Below are 13,882 nucleotides of genomic sequence, written 5' to 3'. Positions count from 1 at the left end.
AGAGAAGGAAATGAAGAGAAGGAAGAAGATGAAAGGTGAATGAAAGGCGATATTCAGTTGTAAAGCTCTCGCTTTGTTCTAACCCTTCTGTTCTAAATATGCACCTATCTTTTGCTTTCTGTTATGTGTAAGATCAGATAGGATATAGAAGGTAGTGAGAGAAAATGATAAGAAGCACAGAGGAAAGCAGCCTCTACTCAAAGAGAAAATGTCAAATGTCTATCTTCTGAGACTTTTGCAGGAGACAAAAAATAATGTCTGGTCAAAGGCCAAGCTCCATAAATGTTTATTCTATTGTTTATATGTTTTGTTTTATTCTGAAATTTAAAACAACTCTGTAAAAGCTACTGAATCACAAAGGGAGAACTGACAACTGCCAGAAGGTCAAACTGATGACAAGTACTATGAAGAAGCAATTTATAACCACCTAATTTTTCCAATTTCTGATCTATTGACATTTTATTTATGATGGAACTCCAGCTAATACTGTGATGTTGTTTTACTAATTGTGAATTCTAGATGTGATTTTAGATAACATTTGGTATTTCCAATCCCCTTTTTAATGCTACTTATCAATTCTTCCCTTTTTAAAAGAGGCAAGTAGAAAAGAAGAACACCTTTAACTAAATGATTAGAATCATGGGAATTACCAGTTGTAATTAATATTCTAGCAAGCAAAAGATAAAAGCAGAAATGTTCTAATTTATCTAGGTAGGAAGCTGTTGAAATTTTCACTTACCATGTCTGAACATAATGGTTAAGAGTAATGGCTCAGGAATTACCTATGTGCCCTTAGCTAGGTTATTTATCTTCCTTGAATGTCAGCTTCTTCACCTATAAAATAAGGATAATAATATTGCTAACTTTATGAGATTGTTGTGAGAATTAAATAAAATAATGCCTGTAAAATACCTAGCACTGTGCCTGGTAAATAATAATTATTCAATATACTTGTTATAGCATTTAGGAAGAGGGTTCCCAGATTAATGTAATTAATATAGCTATGAGAATAGCATTTGTTTTTGTTATTGAGAATTTGGGAGTGTTAGCTATCAACAACTGTGGGTGGATATCTTGAGGAGAACACCTTAGAACATTTTAGAGCATTTAGTAACACAGCTACCATATCTTTATGTCCCAATCCTAAAGAAATGAATAGTATGGAATAGAGAATATAAAGTTTAAAAATATCAGAGAAAATTATCTATCAAAATAAGGATTCTGACAAGGTACAAAGATTACAAAATGGAGTTGAAGAATTTGTTTTCTTATAAATTAACATTATCTTTCTCTTTTGAATGTTTCTTATTGGGGATATAGATCATTTTCTAGACTGAGAAGTAATGATCATTCAGACATAGTGATGAGACTGGGTTAGAATCTAAACTGATCTAGTTGGAAGGATTTCATTATGCTTAATTTCTTACTGTTTTATTCTAATGAAGCTTTTTCTGTTTTTCTGCTCTTGTTTTCCCCTCAACAAAGGTGAGCTACCCTTCCTTCTCTCTAATCAATCATAATTGATTTCTCAACATTAAGTCATCACTGGGTGTATCCAGGCAAGAATACTGGAGTGGGTTACCATTTCCTTCTGCAAGGGGTCTTCCCAACCCGGGTTTGAAACCAGGTCTCCTACATTACAGGCAGACTACTGATTGAACCACCAGGGAAGCTTTATAAAATGCACTATGTGAAAAAGGCAGTATGCCAATTTGAGTTATATCAAAAATTGATTAGAAAAAATGGACTTAGAGAAGAGGGAGTATGTTCTAGTCTTAGTTATGCTACTAACTCTTTCATGTAAATTGGAATGAGCCATTTTATCCCTCTAAACTTGATTTCCCTATCTATAAAATGAAGGAATTTAATATAGTCATCTTTCTGTTTTTATGATTCTAGAAGCTGAATTCAGAATTCATAGGGTTCATTATCAGATGAAATTAGGTATACTGCTATTCAGACCATGTTTGTTGTAAGCCTGTTACCTAGTCCATTAACATCTTTAATATAGCTTATTGATAGATTTGGACTTTAGTTCTGTCTCCAAAATGAGAAAGTGTTACAATATAAATGTTTATGTCCCTCCCTAATTCATATGCTGAAGACCTAACACCCATGGTAATGGTATTAGAAGGTGGGATCTTTGGAAAGTGATTAGGTCATCATGAGAGGGATTAGTGCCCTTATAAAAGAGGTCTCAGAGATCTAGCTCATCCCTTACACCATGTGAGGACATAGTGAAAACTTGGCAGTCTTCAACTTAATGGAGCAGCCTCATCAGAACTCCATCACACTCAGCACCTTGCTTTTGGACTTCCAGCCTCCAAAACTGTGAGAAGTAAATGTTTGCTGTTTATGAGCCACATAATCTACAGTATTTTGTTATAGCAGCCTGAATGGACTGAACTAAAAAGATATGTGTCTCTCTATTATCAAGAGAGAAAAGACAAACAGTTAATTATTATCAAAGTGCTACCCATAATCTCCCCATATAAAACTTTTGATGAACACACTTAAGCTAAATATAGTACTTAGTGAATAATCTTTTGCCAATAAAACTGCTAAATAGTGCATTCTGATGGGTAAGACCTGATGAATGACAGTAAGTTAACTCTTGTGAACTCTCTGAACAAACTCAGGCAAAAGATTCATATTTCTCTCACAGATGAACAAGAAATTAAAATATTATTTTCTAGTCATCCCACCAAAAATATGTCTATCTACTGTTTGACAAACTGCTTACTTGATTCTTCAACTAATATCCTACATGATAAACAGTTTAACTCTTTCTCTTTTTATTTTTAAATTCTCTTTTGTTCTTTCTCTTTCTTTTTTGTCTTACAGCATGCTTAATTCACTATTTACCTTTCACATTTAGAAAATGCACAAATATATTTACAGAAGCTGAACTTTTTACTGAGATCTTAAAATACATCTTTAGCATTCCATTTGATGTTTTGACAGTTGTATACATCTATGTAATCACCATCTAAAACAAAATGTAGAGGAACATTTTCATCATTCCAGAAGTTTCTTTCATGTCCCTTTCCAGCTTATTCTCCCTCCACTCAGAGGCAGCTGCTTTCTAATTTCTATCATTGAAGACCACTTTGCCATCACTAAAATATTATTTAAATGTAATCATTAGGTATGCACTCCTTTATGCCTAATTTCTTTGTTTTTAAGACTTATCCAAACTAATGCTCATTTTATTAGTACATTCCTTTTTATTGCTGAATAGTTTCTCATAATATGGAAGTAACATGTGTTGTTAATCAATTCTTCTGTTGATGGACCTTGGGGTTGCTTCCATCTGGGGGCTATTATTAATAAATGTGTTATGAAAATTGTTGTACAAAGCCTGTGTATGTATATATGTGAGTTTATTTTAGTATAGAATTGAAATTGCTTTTGGATGAAAAGAGAGGAAGGCTCATGTCATGTATAGTGGTAACAATAAATGAAAGAAATTAGGCTCCTTATATTAATTTCAAACAAAGTACACTTAACAAAAAATAAAATTATTAAGGATAAAGATGGAATTACATGATGATAAGGGGTCAACTTGCCCCCAAATAGCAAGCCATAATGTGTACACATCTAACAGAGCATCAAAATATATGAAGATTAATTCATAGAACTGCAATAAAAAATAGACAAATTCATTGTTATAGCGGGGAACTTAAGCAGCACTCTTTCAGTAACTGATAAATCAAGCAAGCATAACATCAGTAAGTTGACCTGAAAAGAATCCACCTGCCAATACTGGAGACACAATAGATGTGAGTTCAATCCTTGGGTCAGGAAGATCCCGTGGAGTAGGAAATGGCAACCCACTCTAGGATTCTTGCCTGGAAAATCCCATGGACAGAGAAGCCTAGTGGGATCCAGTCCATGGAGTTGCAAAGAGTCAGACACGACTGAGCATCTGAGCATGCGCGCGCGCGCGCACACACACACACACACACACACACACACACACACACACAGAGTATACTCCAACTAACACTAGCATAATATTCTTTTTAAGCTCACAAGGAACATTTAGAAAGATCATGTACTGTGTCATAATACTCATTTTAACAAATTTTAGAGAATATGAATCACACAAAGTCCTCAGAGTATATCAGAATTAAATGATAAATTGATAACAGAAACATAAAAAGAATACTGCCAGATATTTTGAAATTAAACACATTACTTCAATATTTCAATCAATTTAACAAATGAAATATGTATCAAATAATGTCTCAGGAGAAATTGAAAATAATTTTAGCTAGTGTACTTGAACACAACATTGTAAACAACTATACTTCAATATAAAAATAATAATAATTTGAACTAAATGAAAACATAACATCAAAAGTTGCAGGATGCAGCTAAAGCAGTGCTTACACATGAAGTTATAGCATTGAATGCATATATTAGTAAAGAGGACTTATCTAAGATCAATAAACTTATCTTGTACCTTAGGAGGCAAGAGAAATAAGAAGAATTGACGATTAGAGCAATCAGAAGGAAAGAAACAATAAAAATTGTAGAATTTCAATAACATTGAAAGCAGGAACATGATAGAGGAAATCAATGAAAATAAATGCTGCTACTTTGAAAAGATCAATATAATTGATAAACCTCTAGCCAAGCTAACCCAGAAGAAAAGTAGTCACAAAACAATAATATCAAAAATAAAGTCATTACTAATACCTTAAAATTAAAATAAAAGTACTATGTACAGGTTTATGCTCACTAGTTTTATAATTTGATGAAATTAACCTTTGAAACTACTCTTTGAAAGACACAAACTACCAGTGCTCACAAGGGAAAAATTGATAATTTAAACAGGCATATATCCATTAGAAACTTGAATCAAAAATGAATAAATTACCAAAAAAGAAAGCCTTCATCTTATACAGTTTCATTGAGCAATTCTACCAAATACTATGAAAGAAATAATAACAATTTCCCACAATCTCTTCCAGATGATACAAGGAAAGGGAACATTTCCTAACTCACTTGATGTATGAGGCAGACATTACCTGTAATAAACCACATAAATAAAATGCATAGACTGCTACTTATCATGAGCATAGATGCAAAAATCTTCAGCAAATTATTAGGAAATCAAATCCAGCATGTCCACAAATAATTTTGCACCATGCTTATTAGGATTTACTAGTTTTTTTTTTTTTAAGTTTGTTTCAACATTTCAACATCAATCAATGTAATTCAACACATCAATGCATTTAAGAATCATGTAATCATATAACTGACACAGAAAAAGCATTTGAACAAATCCAATATCCATTCTGGATAAAGTTTCAACATAGGATAGAGAAAAGTGAAAGTGAAAGTCTGAACGACTTTTTGCGACCCCATGGACTATACAGTCCATGGAATTCTCCAGGCCAGAATACTGAAGTGGGTAGCCTTTCCGTTCTCCAGGGGATCTTCCCAACCCAGGGATCGAACTCAAGTCTCCCACATTGCAGGTGGATTCTTTACCAGCTGAGCCACCAGGGAAGCCCAAGAATAATGTAGTGGGTAGCCTGGCCCTTCTCCAGGGGAACTTCCCCACCCTGGAATTGAGCCAGGGTCTCCTGCGTTGCAGGCAGATTCTTTACCAGCTGAGCTACCAGGGAAGCCCAGTTCATTTAGTAACACTAATCATTTTCCTAAAATACTCTTAAAGTGCTGTTATATACCTATAGGTATATACACCATCCAGGACTTTGGCATAATATAAAAAATTTAAAAGGTTAGTTTTTCATTTAATTAACAATGAAACTATTAGTGTTTTTGTGCACTATGAGCAGTGGTGTACTAGGATAGAAAGGAATTTCCTTAGTTTAATTAAAATAAAAAAATAAACAAAACTCTATAAGTTACTTAATGGTGAGAAAATGATCTTATAAACCTAAAATTGAGAATAGAGTGTAAAAAAAAATGAATGAACTCTAAATGCACATTTTTAAGTTAAAGGAACCAGTCTAAGAATGCTACATACTTTTTGATTCCCATTATATGACATACAGTAGTCAGAAAAATCAGTGGTTACCAGAGGCCTGCAGGGAGGAGAAAATTGAATAGGCGAAGCATAGAAAATTATTGAGAATAGAGGAACTATTGGATATGATATTGTAAGTGTGAACTCTTGACACTACTTTTTTGTCAAAACTCTAACCATAGGAGTTAACATAATGTATGCATATTTAAAAAACATCCTTTATGAGGTCAAGGAAATCCCAGGGTGGAAGGCAGAAAGTGACAAAACCAGCTAACTATATTACAAATATATGAAATGATCTCACTGGAGGAGGTGAGAAAATAAGTTGTAGACTTAAGTAACTGTAGAAATGAGTGGAGTTTTAAAGGCATATTTAGGTATTTGTATACATATTGTTTATTATCCACATATATATCTTTTTGCTTTGTAACTGAATGATCTCGAGGAGACAGTAGTGTGCAGTGGCTTGAATAAACTTTATTTTCCTGTCTAGAAATTGAACCTGAGTAGCCCAAGTGAAAATCAGGAATCTTGGCCACCAGTCCACCAGGGGCTAGAGGTTAGAAGCAAAGTTTCCCTGGCTCTTGTCCCCACTGAAAAATGAATTTCTCAAGGAGGAAAAAAACTGTAAAAACAGATTTATTATTAGAGACATAACACAACAAGTGGGAGAGCACACAGAGAAACAGTTTAGTTAAGATAGAAGCAAGACCAAGATGCATGCCCAAAGAGAAAAGGTATGAACATCCTCCCTAATGAGGAGGAGCACAGTAAGAGGTGGTTAAATCATTTAAGTAGGGCAGTTCTTCTGGGTCTCTGTTTACTTTCACCCAATTATATTTTTACATACCTGACCTGTCTTAGGTCCCTCTCCAATATGAGCGTGCATCTTTTAGCCAAGACAGATTCCAGTGCACAGGCCTATGTGAAGCTTCACAACCCTCCTTATGGGGTGACACCCCCTCCCTTTTGACCCCACTTTCTCCTCATGTGTCCTCTGAGAGGTCTCCTTGACTTTGAGAATGATAAATACTTGATCTCTTTATCTTTTATCCCAGCAGCACTCAGCTCCTCCTTGCTCCCATCATTATCTTTGTCTTGGAGTATCTGTCTATAGGAGACAGATTCAGCTGCTCAGCCTAGGGCCCATCCATTTCCTGCCTCATGAGAAGAAGCAATAACACCCTAGTAGCAAAGAGCACATGTAGTATCCAGATCTTGTTTTCTAAGATCATTCTTCAATGAGGGAACCAGGTTCCCTTGAAGACAGAGCTGCATGGAGACTGGGTCAAGAAATGTTCAGGATCAGACTGGATCATCTTATACTGCCATAAAGAAAGGAAAGGTCAAAAGTACAAAGCAGAGAAAACTAAAAACCTTACATAATGCCATCATGACAGCTCACATTTTCCCCATCAGGGTAACAATAGCCAGATCACAGCTTCATTCTTAGTTTACAACAATTAGTTTTATGCCATTTTACTGAGTGCATCTCCACTGCATAAAAAGAATGCTAAGAAAGAAATGTGTTTAACCTTCTACTACAGAAGCAAATCCAGCATCTTCATGAGCAGGTGTGGGTCAGTGATTTTGTCAGGTAGTATCGCAGGTTTAATATCATCATGTTAATTATAATTGCTTTATTATCTTCACTTTAGCATTTATGAATAAACATTGTTCAATATTTAAGTTGGAGATGTGAAACACGTTGACTATGAAGAGAAAATCTGAGAAAAGGAAAAATGCCAAAAATATGTTTAAATGCAATGCCTCAAGAATACAAAGGATTGCTTCTATCTTACTCTTGGTCCCAGAGGAACAGCAAGAATTGGTAAAGGATGACAAGGCCTGAAGCATGAGCTGCTCAAGCAGGTGGCAATCAGGAAACAGTCCAATGTGAAGAAGCCAAAAGCAGATGGCAAAGATCAGCAGATGTTTGGGAATGACTGTGAGATCTGTCCGAGGAACACCAAGACTTAGTCAGGCAAAGTTCTTTGATGCACTCTTCTTACATTTTCAGGAGAAATCTTATTTCTTTGTTTTAAACATGTCATTTTCAACAGACAAATACTGTTATAGACATGCTGGCACTTTAACAGACAGCTTCAGACTAGGGTGAGGCAGCTTGGGTGCAATATTTAAGGATATTCATGCTCTCAGGGTCACAAAAGAGTCAAACTTTAACTAAGAATGAGTGTTTCATTGAACATGCACCCTGCGCACCATATTGGCCTCACTGTAGTCTGAGTCTGGTTTTAAAAATTGACTTTCCTGTGATAGATGTTATCTGACAACTTAAGAGAAGGCATATAACATTATTTGATAGTTCTAAGTAAGTTTTTGGTCACTGTGCATTTTTTGTAAAACATTCCCCTAGGTGTTTCTAGAATGTTATGAAAGAAGGAAAATGCAAGCATTTGGGGGAACAAAGCATGTATATGAAACATAAAGGCAGCAAGCATCTAAATATCACATGAAACAAATGGAGAACAATAGCAAATTTATGTTTGGGTACTGGCAGGCTAAAATTCCACACAATAGTACTTGATAATAGAGATTCACTGAGCGAATGGGCATTTAAAATTTGTATATCAGCTTCAAACAGTGTGTATTTTATTTCTATATCAGCTCATGAATGTGTGTAGAGTTTCAAGTGAATTTCTTGCTTTAAGACAGCTGTGGGTTTGTTTATTTCCTTTTTTAAAATTCCAACTTAAAATTAATATATGCACAGATTTGATTTGCTGTAGATAAGGATTGATTTGTTTAACTAGGCCCCCATGAGAAACAGTAATACTACACAGAGAGTGGAGAAATATTTGTATTAGTTTCACTTGAGATCATACTCCATTACTTGATAAACAAAACTATGTGTTCTAATCTTTTTTGGACATTGCTTACTGAGGCTTTCAGTCACACAATTTTATAGTTCTAAGGCTGAGCTTTCATTTTTTTAAAATCACTGTTAGAAGTCCAAAAGAAGGCTAAGAACATGAATAGATATATTCTCAGGAGAATGGATACAGGAAATCTAGTAATATATTTTAAAAAACCAATGAGTAATTGAACAATAGAAGGAACAGAGAAGTTAAAACTATGTTATGTGTGAGAGACAGCCAGAGACACAGAGACAAAAAGAGACAGAGAGAGAATAATTTTCACTTAAATACATTTATCTCTTTTACCCTGAAGTCAGAAACCTCTTATTTTTGTAACCTCTTTGGGAGCCCAGGTTTCTGAATGCTTCTTCTTTTCTCACCTTCCCTTTACTCATGGATAACCTCAAACAATATTTAGCCCTTGGAGATTTGGAATTGCTCATATTTCTGGGTTTGTCATCACTCCACTGAAATTCTCTCTCATTAGTCTCTTCATGTTCTTTCAATGCCAAATCTTCGATTAGGTGCTAACCCTCATGCTATAGCTAGCACTCTTATCTGGAAGTACAGTATGCTTGTTATGGCAAAGCTTTGCAAGACTATTCACTTGCTGAAGTATCCCTTTCATGTATGGTTGCCAGTTCAAATATGGGACATCAAGACTTATTTGACTTGCAGATAAATATTGCAGGGGACATTATATAAAAAATTATTATTTTGCTGAAATTCTAAATAAATAGGGTATTTTAATTAAAATTTTTTGCTTGACCCACCAATCTTACTTCCAGGTAAAAGAGGAGAGCATTAATGTAGGACTTATGTGCATATCCTACTTTCACAAATCTTATTCCGTTTAATCTTCATAACAACTTTGTGATGTATGAATAATCACCCCCAATTCATAAATGAAGAAAGAAGCTCAGAGATTTGCACAAGACCATAAAACTAATAGCTGGCACATTCAGGGTCCAACTCTTGCTCTGCTATGAAACACAGTAAGCTTTTCCCTTGTTAAGGCTGCTTCTCTCTCAGCCTTTCCTGTTTTCCTTGCATAATAGAAAACAGATAAAAGGAAGGTTGGATCTCCTTATGCAATGTGAGTTTCAAATCCTTCTTCTCTATTTAAAATTTAAAATATGAGAATTTTCAAGCATTCACACAGGTAAAGAGAATATTACAGAAAACTCCCATGCACACATCACCCTGCCTGAACAATTATCACCAGTCTCCTTTCATCTGTTTATTGTCCCTGTTTTTTCCAGCAAGTATAAGACATCATGGCACTTAAGCTCTTATCTATTATTTTCACAAACTTGGTCCATAGTTAAATAGTTGACTAAACCATTCTTACTCAACATATACTAGCGATGTCTTTATTCCTAATTACTCTCTGTTCCCTTCTGTCAGTCTAATTACTTACTTAATTTGGGATTAGATTTCCCTTCCAAAAGTGGCACTCTTTAGCAATTGGAGCTATTTAAGATTAGCTCTCCTCTCTAACACTGCTAGTCTCTTGTGAAAACTTTACCAAATCTAACTTTGCTTTCTGAGAATTTAAAAAACATTATTAAATATACAGAATCACATACACAATAGCACATCTTTAAAGAAATGTTTCCAAATCATGACAAGATAATATACAGAGAAGTTGGTTTAGTGGTACCCAAGCAATTCCAAAACTTATTGAACACTCTAGGTTTGAAAGTAAGTTTCTATTTTGGATATAGTAGTGAAATTAATTTCTTTCCTTCTACCTTTACAGAAATGAACAGAATTTTGGCCTTAAATGTACTGTGGAAACATGTTACCAGCCATACACAGTTAGAAGCAGTGTCTGTAGGGGAAAAAAAAAAACTGGTCTCCATCCTTAGTAGAGCATAGTTAGAATAATGTTAAAGTGGAATCAAGTTAGCCATCATATAACTCCAGTACTGTATCACCCGCCACTGTGCTAAATCAGAAAAAAAGGATAGGGGAGGGTGTAAAATGTACATTTTGCAAAATGCTTAGACATTCTTTAATAAATAAAGTTAATGCTGTCATTAGTGGCAACTCTAAGCAAAACTTTTATCTTTTTTTTCCTATGGATAAGCACTCTTTGGGGAGATGAATATTGCTGCAGTCATATTGTGCTTTCAGTTAATGAGATGTGGGTTCTATTTGTTAGAGTTTTATGGTAATGAAGCTTATAATTTACTGACAAACTGGCTTGCTTTCAAAACATTCTCTTATTGCACTTTTTTTCCATCAGAAACATTGATGTGCTAATTTGTATGTTTATGGCAGCAGATGTGCACCTTCACTAAAAGGCTGCCAGAGAAGAAGGAGATAGGACAGGAGAGAAAAGGAAGAAGGGGAGAGGTGTTCAGAGTATGCACTTGGTAATAAAATCCATACACAAATGAAAAAATGGCACAGTTTAGTTGAATCATCCGTGAGCTCATTAAGTATGTTATCTGAAATATCAAATATTTATCACTAAAATTTGGTTGAGTTATAGATATGTATGCTAAGTGCCAAATCCTTTTATCCAGTGTGAAAACTGAAGGACAAAATTTGTCATTTAAAATTCAATAGCTATAACAGGAAGTCATTAAATATAAACTAGGTGAAAAACACTTTCCTCCCTTAAAAGGGCAGAATATATTTTCTAAGTAAGGCACATTGCAATTATTACCAGTGGCTTTACAGTACAGTTTTTCTGAGTTCTAGTTTTTATCCAGCTCTGAAATTTTATGACTCAGAGGGGTAAAATTATTGCTCCCAACTTGCGACCCCACTTCTGTTACTGCCAGCTAAGTGAGGTGTGTAACAGGAATCATGGCATCATAAGACTTCCTTTTGTAGAAATTGAAATATTCTAATCACATGTTTATAATTTGTAATAGAGGATATAAAACCATGATGATTTTGCAGACACCTCATTAAATACAAAACAAAGCACCGATCTCTGTGTAACACATGTAATGAGAAACAAATGAAGAGAGAGTAAGCTGTTTACAGTGCTTTCCATCTTCATGAGTTACGAAACAAGGAGGAGACTGAAATGCAAAACATGGATTCACTGAGGGCTAAAAACTACCGTTTGAGAGGCACTTGTTGAAAATCCCAATGACTTTAAAAAGTAGCTCCTAGAAGGTTCATCTTAGTTAGTTGAAGAAATTGAACATAAAAATCTAAGAAAAAAGCACTCTGTCCTACCTTTATGCTCAGATGCTTTTGGGTAGGTATGCAACCAAATAATAAACTCATTTTCTATGAGTTTCTGGACACTTCAGATCCATAGGAAACAGAGTGATTGAAAAGTTCCATAACATTTACAACAGACATAGTCTTTGCCCTCAAAAACCTTGTAATCTATCTGGAGAGACAAAATAATTGTATAAGAAGTACATATGAGTATAGTAATAAATGTCAAGGATTTGAACAATGAATTTCTTATATGAGAATACAATTTAACCAAAGCAGGGTATTTAATGATATGAACAGCTCTCATCTTTTTTTTGTTCTTAAGAATCGACTTCTTATTAAGACCCCATCCAAACATATATATTTATTGCATGAGATGTTTTTGAGATCCTGTTTTATGTAGCATCTGTCAGAGAGTAAACATTCAGCATTTATTTCTTAAATTCATCACATTATTTCAGAATTTGGTAGCTATGCAAAAGAGCAAGCACCATTTCAACAATTAACATGATTTAATTCTCTATAAAAAATTTAAAAACTGACATTGCAACGAAAAGAATAAAATGCTTAGGAATAAATCTACCTAAAGAAGCAAAAGACCTGTATATCAGTTCAGTTCAGTTCAGTCACTCAGTGCTGTCCGACTCTTTGTGACCTCATGAATCGCAGCACTCCAGGCCTCCCTGTCCATCACTAACTCCCTATATATAAAAAACTATAAAACACTGATGAAAGAAATCAAAGATGACACAAATAGATTGAGAAATATACTGTGTTCATGGATTGGAAAAATCAATATAGTGAAAATGAGTATACTACCCAAAGCAATCTATAGATTCAATGCAATCCCTATCAAGCTACCAACGGTATTTTTCACAGAATTAGAACAAATAATTTTACAATTTGTATGGCAATGCAAAAAACCTCGAATAGCCAAAGCAATCTTGAGAAAGAAGAATGGAACTGGAGGAATCAACCTGCCTGACTTCAGACTATACTACAAAGCTACAGTCATCAAGACAGTATGGTACTGGCACAAAGACAGATATATAGATCAGTGGAACAAAATAGAAAGCCCAGGGATAAATCCATGCACCTATGGACACCTTATATTTGACAAAGGAGGCAAGAATACACAATGGAGAAAAGACAATCTCTTTAACAAGTGGTCCTGGGAAAACTGGTCAACCACTTGTAAAAGAATGAAACTAGAACACTTTGTAACACCATACACAAAAATAAACTCAAAATGTATTAAAGATCTCAATGTAAGACCAGAAACTATACAACTCTTAGAGGAAAATATAGGCAAAAAACCCTTTGACATAAATCACAGCAGGATCCTCTATGAACCACCTCCCAGAGTAATGGAAATAAAAGCAAAAATAAACAAATGGGACCTAATTAAACTTAAAAGTTGTGCACAACGAAGGAAACTATAAGCAAGGTGAAAAGACAGCCTTCAGAATGGGAGAAAATAATAGCAAATGAGGCAACTGACAAAGAATTAATCTCAAAAATACACAAGCAGCTCCTGCAGTTCAACTCCAGAAAAATAAATGACCCAATCAAAACATGGGCCAAAGAACTAAACAGACATTTCTCCAAAGAAGACATACAGATGGCTAACAAACACATGAAAAGATGCTCAACATCACTCATTATCAGAGAAATGCAAATCAAAGCCACAATGAGGTACCATCTCACACTGGTCAGGATTGCTGCTGCCAAAAAGTCTACAAACAATAAATTCTGGAGAGGGTGTGGAGAAAAGGGAACCCTCTTACACTGTTGGTAGGAATGCAAACTA

The sequence above is a fragment of the Bos taurus genome, chromosome X (assembly GCF_002263795.3).
Source record: "Bos taurus isolate L1 Dominette 01449 registration number 42190680 breed Hereford chromosome X, ARS-UCD2.0, whole genome shotgun sequence".
In the NCBI taxonomy this organism is placed as follows: Eukaryota; Metazoa; Chordata; class Mammalia; order Artiodactyla; family Bovidae; genus Bos; species Bos taurus.
This window is presented reverse-complemented; position numbering follows the sequence as displayed.